General features: G+C 46.2%; 1 protein-coding gene across 1 annotated transcript in view; it reads right to left on the reverse strand.

Annotated features, from left to right (window-relative positions):
• Positions 1–2,485, reverse strand: part of IL1RAP (interleukin 1 receptor accessory protein) — a 45,769-nt gene extending 43,284 nt beyond the window's left edge. The window contains exon 1 of the mRNA XM_048076696.2: positions 2,221–2,485. The gene's annotated coding sequence lies outside the window, so the exon portion shown is untranslated. The remainder of the gene's footprint in view (positions 1–2,220) is intronic.
• Positions 2,486–16,131: the final 13,646 nt, after the last annotated feature.

The following is a 16,131-nucleotide window of genomic DNA, read 5'->3' on the forward strand; positions in this document are numbered from 1 at the left end:
AAACTTTCCTTCACCGACACTCAGAGGTACCAGGCATGGACAGACTTGAGCAAGCACAGCTCTTCCCATGCAATATGTAGACATTTTGAACTCAAGCTACACCCAGAAACACGGAAAGAAAGTCACAGGGCTGCAAGCATGTAAACCTGCCCTCTGGTTGCACACTGGCACTGTGTTAGCAGCTTAACCTCTCATCCCACAGCTCCCTGCTCCACCTCCATGCAGCAGCTCCTACCTTCCCAGCTTACTGCTTCCACCACCCCAGGTCCTCACAGCCTTATTCTCCAAGCCCATCACTATCCTCCAACTTGAACCGTCCAGAAACGGAAAGAAAGCTCCTGTGGAGAGGGTGCTGTGAGTGACTTGAACCACTCTGCACTTAATCCAGGTAAGGAGGACATCGGGTCTTAGAGCTTAACCCTCCCAGCTCACCCTTCCCTGCTCACCACAGCCAGGCAGGCAATGGGGGCAGAAATCTGGGCAAGGAGCGCTCCCACCAGAAAGTCCTTGGCTCGAGTGATGCTCTCTCCATGCAAGCAGGAGAGACTCTTCCTGCACGGAACACAATACAGTACGTAAATCTTCTGGAGCTGCCAAAAGCAACCTGTTAAAAATGGCCCTCTAAGTTATGAGATATGGACTCTCCACTGCACGGTTCATAAATAATACTCCGATCCCTCTGTGTATGGAATTGTAAGTTCTGTGACAGCTCTGCTTATCCGAGGGAGGACACGGTTAAAAATGGAGCGTCAGGAAAATACTACTTTTTAATTACAAAGCAAATATTTAAAAAAAAAAAAAAAAAGATAAGAACCTTGCTGCAATCTCCCAAATCCAGGAATAAAAACCCTTTCCTATGACAACAAAACTAAACGTACTTAATAAGAAAAGAAGATCCGTAAAACAGATTTTATTTTTTTCCATGCATTATAACCAGCTACTCACAAAGCAGAGGCTGGGATGGAAAGAGAGAGTGTGCCTGTGAAAGTGTATTTATAATCTGGTTTTCAGCAGCATCCGAAGGCCCTGCGAACAGGATCCCGCTATGTGAACACCGTGCGGGCACAGTCCGAGGAAGCAGCCTGAGGAACAAGCACTGCCACTGCACTGAGGGGAAGCGACAGTGGCACAGAAAAGGGCCACCTGAAGAACTGGAGCCCCGATCGTTTCTTTCCCCCCTTCCCTTTCAGGAAAGCATTCCCACCCGACATGTTCCCACCCAGACCCCCTCCCACAACGCTTGGCACAAGGGCACACGCTGACCCCAGCACACACCTGCCGCCAGCACCTGGTCGCTTGCAGGCGCCTTTCTCGCACGTGTCCCTTCCACTTTATTTTCCTGCCGCAGCTTGAATCTGTCCCCTTTCCTCTCCCCCTTCCATTCTAACCGGAGAGAGCGCGTATCAGGCTGGTGCGTTTGCAATGCAGACGAAAATTAAAGTTGCGTTCATCGCCGGATAATCCAAGCGCCCCTGGCGCAGAGGAGGGCCACCAGCGAGGAGGGCCACCGCTCCGCATTTCGGGCAGCGGGGCTCCCGCAGCTCGGCTTTACGCCTCCTTCAGCACCGGCTGCGTCCTCTGCCGAGGTGCAAATCCGGCAGCAGCACACGCCGCAGGGACCTTCCCCTTTTCCCCTTGTCCCCTTGTCCCCTTGTCCCCGTCCCCCAGCCCGGCCCGGGGGCGCAGAGCTGCGGGTCCCTCCCGGCGGTTCCCACGGTGCGGGGACCTCGGGCTCCCCGGCGCCTTCCCGACCGCAGCCGAGTGTTTCCACCTTTTTTTTTTTTTTCTTTTTCTTTCTTTTTTCATTTTTTTTAGGGGTGATTTTCCCCGCCGGGCCGGCCGAGCCAGGGGTGCTACCGGCAGCGCGCCGCGACCGCCCGCATCACGCTGGAAGCCGCCTCCTCCGCCCAAAACTTTCCCTCCGAGTACGGGAAGTTCACGGCCGGCCAGAGCAGAGCCGAGCCGAGCCAAGCCGTGCCGGGCCACCCTTCCTGTCCCGGCGCGCAGAGGGGCTGCGCCTCCCTCCCGCTGCCCGCACCCTCGGGTCCCATCCCCATCCCCATCCCTATCCCCTTCCCTATCCCCTTCCCTACCCCCATCCCCATCTCTATCCTCATTCCCGTCCCCATTCCCGTCCCCATTCCCATCCCCATCCCTTTTCCCATCCCTGTCCCATTCCCATCCCCGTCCCCAGCCCCACGCGCGATCACCGTGGCTCACCCGGGCACGCGAAGAACGCGCGCCCCACGCGCGCCGCGCTCTCTCCTTCTTCTTCTTCTCCCTCTTCCTCCTCCTTCTCCTCCTCCTCCTCCTCTTCCCCGGCCCGCGCTCTCCAGCCCCGCCCCTCCGCTCGTTGCACAGCAGAGGAGGAGGCTCCGGGTCCCCCACACCCCCCGGCCCGCGGGGGGCACTCGGCAGCAGCCGGGCTGGGGGACCCCGGGAGGGAGGCAGGGGGCTCCCGGCCAAGTCCCCGCCGCGTCCCTCCCGCAGCTGGCGGGGTCCTGCCGGCAGGAGGCGGGTGGCACGGCCACGCGTGGGCCAGGGCTCCCCCTCCTGGCCCGAGCTGCGCTCCCAGCCTGGAGCTGCTCCGGGGGGAGGAGGAGGAGGCGCGGCCCCAGCGCTGCGGCAGCCCCCGTGGAAAGGAAAAGGGGCTGGGGGCGAAGAGGCTCCGTGCGAGCCCCCTCTGCCCCCCTGCAGAGCGTGGGGAGGGAAGGGGGCGTGGGTGGGAGCCGTGGCACCGTGCTGCGGGTGTTAAGGGAACACGCATGCTGTGCCAGGACACTTGCGGGGGATGCTGCGGGTGCTGCTCCGCCAGTTTTCATCCCTGCATCTCCCCTTCCACATCCCCAGAGGCAGCCCCGCACACCTGGCCCCCAGCTCGCCGCCTGCAACTCCGGCGCTTTTTGCCCCAGCCCTGCCCCAGGCACGGTGCTGGGTTGGCGATGACCGTGGTGATGCTCGTGGGTGAGGAGGGAAGGCCTGAAGCAGACCCCTAGGGGAAGCACGGCGAGGCTGATGAGTGGAAGAAGAATTTGAAGAAATTGGGGTTGGCACCTTCTGCAGGACAACGGGGCCAGTGATGACCAACGCAGCCTGCAGCGCAGGAGTGCCCTTACCACGGGCAGGGTCCGGAGCTCTCCCCCCTCGCAGGGTGACCAGGAGACTTCCTGCCAGCGAATGGCCCGGCTTAACTCATGCTTTTGTCACCTCTTGGCAGACGGACAGCAAAGTGATGTGTCTGCACACAAAGCTGAGGAAACTTTTATCGTTTCAACGCGCTGCAGCGCTTCTTGGCACTGTCGGCTACGGCACTGCTTCCACCTTGGACTGAGTTCGAGATTTCTGTTGGTATCCCCAGGATCGGGCTCCAGGAGATCAAGGAGACCAAACATCACTCCACCTGCTGAAGCTTCTCTGCAGCCTGCCTGTCCTGGAGAGCAGGGCTTGGCCAGGAGCCTGCAGCAGCCTCGCACAGCCATCCCCACCTTCCCCTCCAGGCCACGGGAGGCACCACTGCACGCACCCCGCTGCTGTGAAAGGGGGGACTTGTCCTCACCAGCCCACCCCAGCACGCCACCGCAATTTCCCCCACCCCAAGGTTGGGCCACTGGGTGTGAAGGAGCTGTGGTGGGAGGCAGGAGCAGCTCTTCCTCTTGCACCTTTCTACCATTCCCTTTCCAGGGCTCTGGCACAGCAAAATTAGGCAGAAAGCTTCTTGTCTCAGCATCTTTCTTGTCCCAGCGGTGAATGCCCTTGAAAAACTGCCTGCATGGCTTTTGCTTAGAGTCAGCTCTACTCAAGCCACCTCTAACCCAAATCCATCCCAGTACCACAAGCAACTTGTTAAGGCTCTGTGTGGACTGATCTACCCCCCTTGGTGCAGATTAATCTGTTTTGCCCCGTGCTCCAGGATCCAAGCTATCTTGTCTGGAACTACTTTAGGTATCCATACACTCAGCTGCAATACTGAATATGGACAAAACTGGAATAGCCAGGCACATTTCATGAGCTGCATTTTGCAGCATTTTTATGAAGAAATATAAGCTTAAAATCTTCTGTTGAAACAAGACAGTCCACTTTTCTCACAGAAGATGAAATAATAAAAGGATTGCATATTTTAGTCGAGATATTTAATGCAGCTGTGGGAGTAGCTCAGCTGCTCTGGTGATTGTTAGAAGAATTAAATAATAATAATAATGCTACCTTGTTCTGTGCAATATAATCCATCCATAGATACAGATCTTGGATAGGACATGTCATTATTCGCTTTTGGGAGGATCCAGGCACTGTTGCAATACTAGCAGTGCAGGTTAACAGTCATTTACACAAATACCCTGAGAAATTCCCTCCATTCCAAAATCCTAGCCTGTCTCCATCAGTGCAAATTAGGGTCTTTGCCTCAATGTCATCAATTTTCCCTGATGTTGACAGAAAGCTAGAATTCAACATTAGACGTCATTGAAAGGCTCACGAATTCAGGTTCAAGGCCAAGTTTCCACAGAGTTTTAAGGTGACAGCTGATAGCAAAGCCCCAGGCCACACCTGCTTATTGTGTTTTCATAGGAAATGTTTCAGATTCTTATTTGCTTATAGATGAAAAAAAATCTGCAATTCCCTACTGTAAAATGAGAGTAATATTGCTCAGTTGGGCTCAGGGCTTTCATAAGGATTATTTTTGTATTGCTATTTTTTCTCCCATCTTTTCTCTATGCTTGTGAATGCTATTTCTGTGCAGGTTAAAATGCAACAGAGTTACACCCCAGAGTGAATCGTACTACAATTTGAAGAGCAATTCAGTAAATAGAAAACATTTTTTAAGCACAAAAAAGCAGCATTATACCACAATTTTTGGGCAGAGAGCAAAAAGTAGCATTACTAAGTGAAACCACAGGGGGGGACTTAAATAGCAGAGGAACATGTTGGTGTTTAGCCAGGACACTGGAGCTGCTGGCATTGCAACTGCAACAAAAATATTCCACAGAACTTCAGTAACAAGTGGCCAAATTGGGCCTTGGTTTGCTGCTGTTCTGCTATTCCTGTTCGCTGATTTAGAGCTAGAAGCACACAAGGAGCATGGATCATGCAGCCCACTTCTCTGTCACATCAGGCACCGTGGTGTGTGGTGTTTTTACAAAAGGGCCATGTTCCAACTTAAAACCAGGTTTTGTTTTCTGGCTGCTGCTCCTCCTGGAGGAGGACAATTTGACTGTCTATATCCCTGATGAACAGAAACCTTTTTGTCATTTCCATCACCAGTTTGCTCCCTCACGTTCTGGCACCAGCACTGGCTCTCATTTCAGAAGCTGTTTTGCTCATGGCTCCTCACTCAGGGATTTTATAGAGATCAGAGCTCATTCTTGCCTCCTTTTCCCCCCCAAGCTCCACAGGACTGGCTTTTCAATCTTCTTTCCTAAATGACTCTCCATTCACCTCAAACCTCTTCTCTGAATGTGCTCTCATTTAAATTAATCTTAAAGTGCATATGGATGACCCAAAGCAGTTATAGCATTAAGTGGGAGGAGGTCTCACTGATGTTTTACACAACGATATTAAGGTCCCCATTTCTCACTGAAATATCTCACCTGTTAATTCCACGATTGCATTTATCTTTCTGTATCTAAGCCATACTGGTGGCCTCATACTTCTCCATTTTTACTTCCAGTGGTAAGTCCCCAGGCTAGATCAGAGTCTTGTTACTATTCTCCTGTCAGTTCCCAATTCTCTTGTATTTGTCCCAGCTCCCAGCCTGCACATGGTTTTCTGGTTTGTTTGTTCTTAGCCAGCGTTTCTGATACTGGGAGACCAAGGCGGTTTTGTAACCTCTAAAAGACATGTTCATGCCTGTTACTTTACTCACACCCACCTAACCCATTTTTCCTCCTTCCCAGCTCAGGAAACAAGCCCTAGACTACATATAATTATAGTCTGTGTAGTTATAAATGAACGTGCCTTCTGTGTTTTACACCTACGTTTTAAAAGGCATTGAGAAGAGCATGCCTGATAACCTAAGGTACAGGACATAGGAGAAACCAGAGAATGACAGACATTGCTAACACAGCAGTACACACACCTCCCATCTGCTTGTGTCAAGGAAGCTGAGGTTACCCACACACGCACGTAGGGATGGCTATTTTCTGCTGAGACCATTTTCTGGTGAGGAACCTGTGCTGGCTGTGCAAGCACACGTGGCTTTCCCACAGATTATGTGCTACACTTTTACCGAAATGCACAAAGAATTGCAATTGTTTCAGTGCCAGGTGATCTTGACTAACACACACCGTGTGTTATTTGCCACGTTGAGTGTCCAGACCAGATCTCAAATCGCCTCTCCCCACAGTGAAGCATGTTGTGTGAGCCTCTGCAAAAGCCCTGCCGAGTGAGGAGGGCTTTAAGCACAGCGTCATTAGGAGTTTGCCTGCATTTATTCCTGGGGATGTAGCAAATAGCTGTTGTCCATGTTCATGTGCTAAATATCGTTAGTGTCTCTTCCTTTGCATTACCACGGTGGTAGCACTGCTAATGCAAACAGTTCGCAAAAGGAAACTTGACCTTACATGACTTGCACCTAAGTCCATTCAAATCTCTGTCACAAATGGTTTGATACTGCCTAAGGCCAGAGAGATTTTCCAGTCCTGTGAGTCTGTGTTTAACACAAACTAAAACCACTTCAAATCAGTGATGGAGAGGAATATCTTCTCATCCTGCCAAAGGTTTCAACTTTTGGCAGGTATCTGACTCACCAGCACGCACACAGGACACAGTTTGGGTTTAGGATGCCTGAACATCCTTCTGCACAGCTCATTCAATCATACATGATTTGTAAAAACTGTCTGACAGTGGAGTTTGTAGGGACCCTTCAACTGGGTTGGTGTTTCATTGGGCAAGAGCAGCGTCTGTCTCAACCAGCCTTTGAAGAAAGCTTCTAACCTGGGCATTAATTAGCTGCAGCTCACCTCGCTTGCTCACCGGTGCCAGCGAGAAGCAGCAGGCTGTCAGCAGATTAATAAAGCTAGATAGTCTGGATACAGCCTTAGCTGTCTAGACGATTCCCTACCGCTGGGTATTTCTACACAGAGCAGTCTCTGGAGTTGTTTTCAGACACCGTGCTTCTGTCTGAGGGTTCGCTGATGGTGTTGTGCTTGACCATTGCAAAGGGAAAAGGTGCTGAAGTAACACACTGTCTCTCCTGAGTCAATGGAGTCACTGAAAAGATCTTAGAAAAGAAGGAAAGGCCTTAATACATCATGATTTTATCTCATCTAACTGTAAAACCTCTCCCTGTTTTGATATATGCCTATGCAGATGTTTTGATGCTTTAATAGTCCTTTCAATAGTCCTTTTTTCTGAACACAACCCAGCTTTTCTGAGAAACTTTTCTGTCCCATAATGAACTGCAATGCTTATGGAAGAAAGAGAACATCATGTCTGGGGAATGAAAAAAATTCCATTAGCACATTCCACAGACTTATTATTATAATCAATAAGAGTTTATTTTTCCTCCTAAAAATGCAAGATCATCCTGCAGAATGGCCTTTTAAATCTTTGATTTCACTTCAGCACAGATGAAACAACATTAACCTTTAGACTTTCAGTTTATCTGTGCATAAGTTAAGGATTTCTTAAGGAAAACAATCCTTTTGTGTAACTCTACGAAAGGTTACACAAGCAACAGAAGATTTTCGGAGCAAACTCAGAAACTGCAGAAAACCTTACAGGGTCCCTGGAGAGGGCAGCTGCAGGTTAGTAAGGCTTTGAGGTACAGATGCAATAGGTCCCAAAACTGGGAATTCCTCCACATCAGGCTGGCATGTTTTAAACAAAGGGCAGGACCCTCTGCTAATGGAGCTGTAGTGGCTCATGCTGGTGGAGATTTTTGGCAATGTCCAGTGCTGTGGTTAGGCAGCATAAACATCTGCACAAAGAGTGATTCCTGGCATCCTTGCAGCTCTTTTCCCAGGTTAGTGTATTTCCAGGCACTTGAAAGTTCATTTCTCTCAATAGCAGTGATCCATCATTATAAAAACAAGCATAACAGACAAAGCGAAATGGCTAGTTTTGCTCTAACTCCATTGACCTCACTAGATTTACATTAGACAGGACTTCAGAGTAATAAATTTGCATTTGCACAATTACCAGGAATGTGCTCCAATTCCTCCCAGCCCAAATGCTATTGATTTCCCGGGCACTGGAGCAGCGCAATGCAGCCCATGCATCTGCAGAGGGCCAGCACCATGCTGGTGCAGCTCGACAAGGGGTGCAGATGAACCCTGAACCCCCCACATTTATCCTCACCTCCTGAAGCACCAGGGAGGAAAGTTTCTGGAGCAGCCTCCTGGTAAAAGGCAGTAAAATAGCCTAACAGAGCGATCAATTTCTAAATGGAAATCAGTGGGATTATAAATGTCATTGTGAGCTCCGTGAAAACACAGGGCAGGACTCAGGGATGCTTGCAGTAACTTCCAGTACAGGGTTTCCTCTTCTGTATTCAAGGGAAAATCAGCAGTGCTTAATACTATATTCTTTCCTGTAGCATGAAGAGGAATTGAGCCAAAATTTGCCAAGGTGCAATAAATATTATTAGCCTCCTAGGGCATAACAAGGTTGGACAAAGTTTTTTGAATGACTGGCTGAGCCACAGGAATATTTCATTAATTGTAGATGATATTCAGAGAGCAGCCTTAAAAATCAGCAGAGGAAGTATTCAGTTTGTGTGAAGAATGATGAAAGGATGCTGCCTGCATGTGTGGGTACAGCAACCGACAGCTCTTACAGGAATGTGGGCACCTTTGAGGAAAACGCTTTGGTTAGGGCAGTTAATTACTGCTATGTAATTTGACAAAAAAAGACTGAATTAAGTCAAGGGAAAACTGATAGAAACACAGGCAGCCTTAAGACACAAGCCATACTTATGGTAACTCTTCTTTTTTGGAAGCAGATCACCCACCTGCCTCTTCCTTATGAAATGAGAGATCTTAAAGATCACTGAAGAGGAGGGACTCAAGAGCAATGCATTTGTTAGCAAGTCATAAATTTGCAGGGAGAAAGCGAGGGGAGCAGAAAAAGAATGAACTTGAATTTCACAAGGGCGCGAGGCGTCCTCAAACCTTGAGTTGCTCGGTTGGTGGCACGAAGCCATCGGCTGGGAGAGGCAGAGTCGCAAGGCAGCCTCCGACACTGAGGTTCACAAGTCGTTAACCAGCGATGTGAAGATGTGCTCGACAGGCTGCAGGTTAAATGACCTCGTGGGTTTAATGCTTAGTCCTGATAATATGCTGGGGAAACTTCTGAGGAGGGTAATTGGCCGAAATGGAATTAACGATAAAGCCTATGATCGAAGTTAACACTCCTGGGAACTTTTATTATTTTTTTTTTCAGTTACACTGCCCTGTCTTATTATGTCTTAGAACATGGCACAGATGACAGTTCCTAGGTGAAATGAAGACCTCTGCCCATCCTCAGAAGGCTAAAGTTAGAGGACATTTCAAAGCAAGGTTGCTCATCCCAATAAACATAAAATCTTAATCTAATCTGAAACAAAAGATGTCCTTTCATGTATAAGCCACTCAACTCTTTTAAAAACCATTTAAAATACTTTAAATTTGCATTTTTTTTACTTTAAGATTTGACTTCTATTTCCAGCACATTAAAATTCTCCCCTCCACTTCTTTTTAGTCAAAGCTCTTCACTGAATTCTTCTTCAGTTTATAAATAGTTTTGGTCCCTCTAAACCATCATTTTTTTGACTTTCATATTTCTAGAAAAAAAAAAAAAGGCTGCTATTATTAGTCACCTACAGCCTTCAAGATATTATCCAGAGAGTATTGTCAAACAACTTCTGTTCCACTGTTACTGGGAAGACACCCTATTGAATGGATATTTTTGCTTTGACCAGTCACTTGAGACAGGTTTCTCAACCCACAGTTGTGCAATCAGTTAGCAATTTATTTTGAGGTCAAAAATACCCTTAAAGTAATTTTTCAGTTTGCTCTGACACAGCTTGTGCTCCCAGCTGCCTTTTTTTTTGTCTGAGCCCAAGTCACCATGCTTGGTGAACGACTCCCGTCCATAGTGCAGGGGATACACCTGAGATCCCACCCTACTGGATGAGTGCTCCTGTTTCTTGCTCTTGCCCCATCTGAGATATAATTACAACCTATTTCACCTGTACTTAAGTCAGGTTTGGAGGATATTTAGCAAGCTCACATTCAAAATAAAAGCTTTATCTTGCAATGGGTGACAGTTTTCTATGGAGACATCTCCTAGCAAGCCAATAAACAACTCATAATGTGGATTTCCTTGTGCGGATAAATATGGCGTGCTGCAACTCTTCCCTTCCCCATGACCACTCTGTTCTGCTGGTGAAAAAAAAAGAGACCTTCTTAAGCTTTTTATCCTGTGAAATCACCTCACCTATCATTTACAGGCATGGAGTTTTTCTGCTCACACATGCTGTCAGTCGTTCTGTGGGGTTATTTCTCATGCAAACCAAAATAGTTCCTGATTTAAAATGTTCCTCAACCTGACTGTTCATATGATAAATGACATAATGGAGTCGCATTCGTTAGCACCAGAAGCAAACTCCAAAATAGAACCAGACAATTACTAAACAAACATTCTGTAATTATCTTTTCTTTCCTGGCCAGCTGAACGATGAAGAGAGAAGCAATGTGTGGAGCTCATGATTAGAGCTGGTCATTTAGGCAAGAAAAAAATATCGGTGTCAAGCATATTTCATCAATCAGAGCATGGAAGGAGCTGGTTTCAGCTGATGGGGCCAATATTGTGGCAGATGTTGATTGTTTCTCCTGGTGTTGACTCCCACTGACTTCCCTTTTTATACATTTAATCCGTCTCCTACATAACATCATGCAATCTTCTCTGGCGTCTTTTCTTCTGACTTGCATTAATAATTGATTCCCTTGCTTTTAGGCATGCTCTTGGGCTGCAGCCATTACCAACACCTTGATATAAATCTTTGGACATGTCATACTATATATCACTTTATACACGTTTGAATACTACAATGAGGTGTTTGCAAGTAGGCATGTCCTCATAAGAACTGCAAGTCTTTTACAGACCTTCGTTAGTCCTTCTTTGGAGCTCATTAGTCCATTATCTGGCAACGTAATAGCCTTGTTCTGAGGCACACCATTATTTCAGTTACAGAATGACCATAATTAGGCTCGTTGTTTATTAGGATTTCATCGTTTAGTCTGCAGATGGGAGCCTGTATAAATCTTAAATAAAAGAAAAATACTTGTTGCTTAAGCATGATCTTAACCTTAAATGTTATTCTTCAAGTAAAGGACAAACGTGAATGCTCCTTTGTATATAGCAAGGGTAACACCTATTTAATTACTTGTCCAAGGGAAAGAAATGTTCCAGATCTTTGGACCAAAAGAGCTCAGAGATGGTTCACATGCTTGTGAAAGAATTTGTGTGTACTTGGCTTTAGCAAGTAGTGTCTCTGGGCAGATATCTCTGTTCTGTGCAGTCCCCAGGGGCCATGGTGACCTTCAGTGCGTTGGCTGCGGGGGTGTTTGCCGGAGGTGCAGGCAAGGAGAGCACCACGAGGAGGGCTCCAGGGAAATCTTGAAGGATGCGCTGGTGGTAAAACAACAGCATGGTCCCCTCCGCAGGCTGCTAAAAGTGGCTTCTGCCTGGTGGCAGATGGGAAGAGAGTTTGGTTTTATTAGGTCGTTCCGGAAAACATTTCATTTTTTGGATGAGGAAGCAGTTTCTTTCGATGTAAAGTACAAACTGCCACCGGGGAATATCCTGGAGGGAAGAATCTATAGTTTAAGGTTGATTTGTTCAAAATATTTTGCTTGTATTTATGAACAGCATGGCACAGCCGACAACTGAACTGCAACACGGGGTGAAGTTTAGTCATTCCTGACAGCATTTATAACAAATATTGTAGTTAGCTGAGCTCCTGGTGAGCTCCACGAAGGGAGCGTTTGGCCCCTGAAGCTCTGCAGCTCAGTGGTGTGGGGTCTGTGGAATAACCATCACACAAGTCCTTGATGCATCGTGCTCTAGATGGTAAAACACCAAGCCAGGTGGATTGCTAGAGACGTGCCCAAAGCAGCGGTGGGTGCACCCAGCACAACAGAGCTGTTGAATCCCGCAGGCCTCCTCCTCCACCTGCCTGCAGAGGAAAGGAGCTGTTGCAAAGCCCCACGGAGCAGCTCTGAATGTTTTTCTCCCCATAGCCAGGTGTGCTTGCACTTCTGGAAGCAGCTCGTTGAGTCCTTTGCATTTCCTTTATATTTCCAAAGGGCATGTGCTTTTGTTATTGCTGGTAGCATCTGTCATCTCTTCCTGAAACAGCTCTCCAGGCAAGAGGTAGATAAATTTTGGTGGCACTATGGATAAAATCAGCTACTGCGAGTTTCTGTAACAAAACAAACAACACTCCAGCCCTGCATTCAACACGGGAAAGAAGTTTTAATATGCAAAGCAATAACTCACAAGAAATCTGTTGTCCTCTTTCCATTAACCTTTAAGATTAGCCTAAAGAAACGTAGAAGATCTGTCCTTTCCTCTTCCCATCGCTGTGCTTCAGTACGGAGTCTGTGGCTTAACTTAGTAAAGTGCTATCGGGCAGAGACAGCTCTATCTTGTGTTCCTCTGTAACAAGCTGGGGATTGAGGATACAAGCAGAGCCACTTCATCACCGTGACCTAATGACATTCAGTAAATGCAAGTGCTTTGAACTGCTTTACTCCAAGAGCACAGGATGATTGATTAAATTTCCAAGAGCATTTAATGATTGATTAAATCTTGAGTGTTTAAGATCAGAAATAAAGTTGTGGGATGCTGCAAAAGGCCAAAAAAAAAAAGCTGCGGGAAACATTGACTGGAAATCACTTCAAGTGTTAGGGAGCATATTGTCTTCCCAGACCCAGGGAAAATATCTATTTTATTTTATTTTATTTTATTTTATTTTATTTTATTTTATTTTATTTTATTTTATTTTATATCAGGAGGTAACATCAAACTTGTTCAGCTGGTCCAAGAGAGAAATTAGTCTGGTCTCCCTGATTTCTATATGTTCAGCAGATTATGCAATATCAGATCAAATGCTATTGCTTGAAGATTCATGGGATGTGGTTTGAAGATCGAACTGACAGGTGGAAGGGCTGGGGCAGATGTGGGACTGAATGTGCCATTATAAAGATTAAATATAAATGCCATTATAAAGATAAAATTTATAAAAATGAATTATAAACACAAAACCTGATCTTTTTTTATTCCTTCCTTTTTCAAAATTTTTTTTCACTTTTTTACACTATTATGACTTACTTTTTTTTTTTTTTTTGCCCAAAACATATCTCCTTAGTTAAAAGCAGAAAATTCTGTATTTCCACGTATAAGTGATTGTTTTCAGCTGTGATATCCTACCTCTCAAGGGAATTAATGAGTAAAGAGGAGCTCTTCATAATGCATGTGTATATGTGTGCATGTCTGTGTACTGATATTATTTTGTTTATTATTTATGTTGTGGAAGCTTATTCAAAACACTCATGTAGAGTGTGGAAAATACTCATGTAGAAAAATCATGGACCTGTGTCTCTGCCTTGTTCCTTTCAGTGACATCTCAGGACTCTGTGTGTGACCCCACGATGGGCTTCAGCACAGTGCCACAGCCTCCATCGCGCAGGGACAGGGAGCTGCAGGGCCCGATTCCTGCTCCAGGGTCCAGCTACTGATACCTCTAAGACCCGCTCTACCACACCAGATAGGTGGTTTCACCCCTTGTGCCTGCTCCAGCTCCGCTCTGCAGCCATGGCCATGATGAGAGGCACACCGCAATGCCGTGAGAGACCCAGGGAGCCGGCACCAGAGACTTCAGCATCCTGCTGGAAGTGCCAGTCTTCTGAGGGAGCAAGGAAGAGAGGGCTCTTTTGATTGAAAATAGGTCAAGATTTAATTCAAATGCAGATACATTCTCAGATGTGCAGAAATTTGAACCGGCATTGAGTGTTCCTTTTTTCCCCCCATTTGATGCTCGTTATTTGAAAGATGTACAAAATTTCTAGGTTTCTAGTGTCGGTGATGACCTAATAATGCAGCAAAGCTCTCCCCACTGTCCCTTCCCCAAAAAGCTTCCTGAAGTTTTAGTCACCATTTCACATATCACTGCATACACATCCCCCTTCTCATCACTGGCATGGTGGAGACTTACTGCGTTATATTGTACGGCAGAAGGATCATGATATGAAATGCAATACAGAGGCACAGGCAATTATGGTATCCTTGAGTTCTCTGCCAGGAGCATGGAAAGCAGTTCAATTTCAAACCTAATGAGATTAATTTGCAAGTCACTTTTATTGAACCTTTTGTGATTTTGCTATTCTCTCCAACAACTACAAGTCTTGACTAATAAAAAAGTGTTATTATATATAACAGGGAGAATTTCTGTGTGTCTGTGCACAGTGTGGCTGGAAGGGACAGACTTTAGCTAGATTTTTTTAATATTTTCTCATTAGTGACCAGGCATTACTGTTCAAACCTGTTTGGTGCAAGTTCCCAATCATGGCTCCTTAGCAACTGAAGTAATGTTAAATTAAATTGATAAATGATGCTCTAAAAATGAAAAATTCCAGCAGGGAGATTAATTTGTGATGCCCTTTTAGAAAAGATTTACAGGATGTGATGTGCATTTGCTATCTGCCAAGAGCAATTCTTCAGCACCTGAATACACAAGCTTTGCAAAACTGTTTTCTGATGAAGTGTAGTTAGCCCTGCTCACCCTTCCCACACAATGGGGTTGGGCTGTGCCTACTTTTCTGGAGCACACCCTGGGAGCCTCCTTTCTTTATATACCTGGGGAAGGGGATGGGTACTCTGGACGATGCAAAGCTGCAGGTGCTTTCTCTGGGCTAAGCTCCCCAACCATTTCCATGTCTTTCCTCCAGTCTGTCCTGCCACGTACCAAAGCCCTGCCATGACTTCCAGCTACATCACTGTGAACTCGCTAGTGCAAAGCTGCTTGTTTCATACCCTCCAGATCCCTTTTCCTTTTCACTGACTGCTTTATATTTCAGGCAGTCCTTCTGACATGTGCACTTAATCAGTTTGTGACAAGAATATGGGTCAATGGATGAGCTCTGAATAAACAGCAAGAGCCTAAAATTGGAAATAGGGACTGCTCTGTTGAGCACAGTTCTGGTGTCCTGGCTCCCACAATGGCTAGAGGAAAGTGAAGGGAGAAATTACAAGTTATGTTTCTTCTTTACCTCTGTTAATCTGAATCTAGGTTATGCATCAAAATGGACAGCCTTTCCAAATAACACTCCATCATTCTGCAAATTCTCCTTTTCCATATTGATGTCCAATTCTTTTCACAGTTGTGCTTGGCTCTTGTTCTCAATAATTTCCAGCAGCCTCGTATTTCACAGGACATCTATACAATAGCTGTGAAATCTTTTGATGAGCTTTTAAAGGTTGGATTAAAGGATTTGACACCCATGAACTACCTGCCAGTTGGCTGCCAGTGCCTTCTAGCTTCTCTTCCCTGTGTTGTTGCTATCAAAGTAAATTCTTGGCCACAGAATATTTAACATTTTGCCTTGAGAGAGGCAGTGACTCTCAAAAGGTTATCTTCAGGCTCTTATTCTTTGATAAAGAATGAAACAACATCCATCAAATCAACACATCTATTCCCATGGGACTACACAGTCTTGGGTATGCTGTAAGCATATCTCCTAGAGCCAAAAACCATTGGAGATGGAAGCAGCCATGTCCAGGTTAGCTAGTCCATCCTCAGGTTACCTGGTCCATCTGCTTTCCCTGACAAGACAGAACTGAACTTTATAACATGTTCTCCAATCCCCTTTTTAATAGGTTTCATAGCAGGATTTATTCCTTCTTCTTATCCTGCAACCATAACTCATAGGCTAACGAACAAGTCATTTGCTCCTGACAGCCACCTCATGCCTCTCGTGACAGTCCTTTGATCTTTGCCTGCTACAGGCAATGACTTACATTTTCCAATATCTGTGCGGTGTAACAGATGTCCTTGGAGTCTGTGCAGCCAAAACCTTCCTTCTGGTTTGAAAACATTATCTTTCTAGCATTATTTGCCCAACAGCCTGCAAAAGGCCAGACTGTGGGAAATCAAAG

The sequence above is a fragment of the Anser cygnoides genome, chromosome 9 (assembly GCF_040182565.1).
Source record: "Anser cygnoides isolate HZ-2024a breed goose chromosome 9, Taihu_goose_T2T_genome, whole genome shotgun sequence".
Classification (NCBI taxonomy): Eukaryota; Metazoa; Chordata; class Aves; order Anseriformes; family Anatidae; genus Anser; species Anser cygnoides.